We start from the raw sequence: 2,668 nt of genomic DNA, 5'->3' as shown, positions 1-2,668 counted from the left end.
TGTAAAAAGGGCTTAAATATACATCAAAAATATATACACACTAACACGCATCACTAAACCTTGTGAATTTCGACATCTGAAAAGAATACGTAAAAAGTTAGTACGAAACAAGGAAAATCAGAGTGAAACTTGCAAACAGTGGGCTGGACACGGCCCCGTGTTCAGCGGACACGGCCCCGTGTCCAGGCGTCTGTAACCCAAAAATTCCATTTTTCGTCCCGGTTTCGAAAACCTGAAAATTTTTAGCCCAATAGTAGCGGTTTCCCCCGAAAATGAAACCCTAAGTGTCATTTTTCCCAAAACAAACCGTTTACCCTTTCAATTTCGTGTTTTTCGGTTCAAGAACAAGGGTTTGGGGTTTTATTTGGAAATCGGACAAATCTATCAACAATACTTGCCTAGTTACTTTCTACTACACTAATCTAAACTACTACTAACAAATTTCATCAAAAATTTTGAGTTCAATCCGGATGAACATGAAGAACCCTAGATTTTTCCCCAATTTTTGATGTTTTAACTACATGCAAGTAACTAATCTAACTACTAATGAAGATAGAATCATACCTTGACGTTGTTAGATTCGGTAGTGACGTAGAAAAACTGCAGAAAATCGCCTCGAACCAGAGAGTTTTCGGCTAAACGGGGCGTGTGGAATGGTGTAACTGATAGGAAAAGAGGGTTTTATCCCGACAGTCGCCTCGACACGGCCCCGTGTCCAGCGGACACGGCCCCGTGCCGGGCAAAGTTTTTTAAAAAATTATTTATTTTTTTTATGTGCTCGTGTGCATGCCCCTTATTTCCGAAAAATGGTTAGACGATTTACCGGTTTTTAAACGTACACTTACCTGTAACATGTCGGGTATGAGTTTATTCGTTAACCGTCTGAAGTGAGATCTCCTCTTCCTCATCCTCAATGGATCCTCGGTAGAGTTTCAGCCGTTGGCCATTGACTTTAAATGGTGTCCCATTTCGAGTTTTAATTTCTACTGCACCGTGTGGAAAAACATGGGTGACGGAAAAAGGTCCTGACCACCTAGATTTTAACTTACCAGGAAATAATCGAAGTCGTGAATTAAACAATAGAACTTGGTCTCCCACCCGAAATTCATTAGATTTAATATATTTATCATGCAAATTTTTCATTCTTTCTTTATAAATTTCGGAGTTAGAATACGCACAATTCCTAAGCTCGTCTAATTCGTTTATTTGACAAAATCGATTTTTACCGGCATTTTCCAAATCTAAGTTTACGTTTTTTATTGCCCAGTAGGCTTTGTGAGCTATTTCTACTGGCAAGTGACAACTTTTTCCATAGACGAGTTTATATGGGGTTGTGCCTATAGTGGTTTTATAAGCAGTTCGAAAAGCCCATAAATCGTCGTCTAATTTATCGGCCCATTCTTTTTTATTTATTCCTACGGTTTTTTCAAGTATTCGCTTTAAACCTCGATTAGTCACTTCGGCTTGCCCATTTGTTTGAGGGTGATATGCTGTTGAGACCCGGTGATAGACCCCATACCTTGTTAATATTTTTTCGAGTTGATGATTGCAAAAATGGGTACCTCTATCACTTATCAAAGCTTTTGGTGTCCCGAAACGAGAGAACAGCTTTTTCAGAAATTTTACCACCACTCTTCCATCATTTGTTGGAAGAGCCTCGGCCTCTGCCCATTTAGATAAGTAATCGACTGCCACAAGTATATATTTGTTTCCCTTTGAAGGTGGGAAAGGTCCCTTGAAATCGAGTCCCCACACATCAAAGATTTCACAGACGAGAATGCCATTTTGAGGCATTTCGTTTTTGGAAGAAATATTACCTGATCTTTGGCAGGCATCACATGTCTTTACAAGGTTTTGTGCATCCTTGTAAATGGTCGGCCAGTAAAATCCTGAATCAAATACCTTTCGTGCGGTACTTGCGGCACCATGATGTCCTCCGTATGGACCCTCATGGCAATGATGGAGAATTCTTCGTGCTTCATTACCATAGACACACCTTCGGATGAGCTGGTCGGCACACATTTTGAAAAGATAGGGGTCTTCCCAAAAGTAATGCTTTACATCAGCAAAGAATTTTTTTCTTTGATGATGTGGCCATCCTTTGGTGACTACACCGCTAGCTAAGAAATTAGCGTAGTCGGCATACCATGGTTCTTGTCTACTTTCCATCATTTCCAAGGATTCCGTGGGAAATTTCTCGTTGATTTGTTCGTTTCTGGTTGTCTCCAAAGCTGGGTCTTCTAAGCGTGAGAGATGATCTGCAGCAGTGTTTTCTGCTCCTCTTTTGTCCTTGATTTCAATGTCGATTTCTTGGAGGAGTAGAATCCATCTTATCAAACGGGGTTTTGCGTCTTGCTTCTTGAAGAGGTACCTGATGGCTGCATGGTCTGTATAGACTACTGTTTTAGAAAGAACAAGATAAGAACGGAATTTATCAAAAGCAAATACCACCGCTAGTAATTCTTTTTCTGTAGTTGTATAATTTTCTTGCGCATCATTAAGAGTTTTACTAGCATAATAAATTGGGTGGAAATGTTTTTCTTTTCTTTGTCCCAAGACTGCTCCAACAGCGAAGTCACTTGCATCGCACATGATTTCGAAAGGAAATTTCCAATCTGGCGCTATCATGATAGGTGCATTGACTAGCATTTCCTTGAGGGTTAGAAAT

This window comes from Helianthus annuus, chromosome 14, assembly GCF_002127325.2.
Source record: "Helianthus annuus cultivar XRQ/B chromosome 14, HanXRQr2.0-SUNRISE, whole genome shotgun sequence".
Taxonomy (NCBI): domain Eukaryota; kingdom Viridiplantae; phylum Streptophyta; class Magnoliopsida; order Asterales; family Asteraceae; genus Helianthus; species Helianthus annuus.
This window is presented reverse-complemented; position numbering follows the sequence as displayed.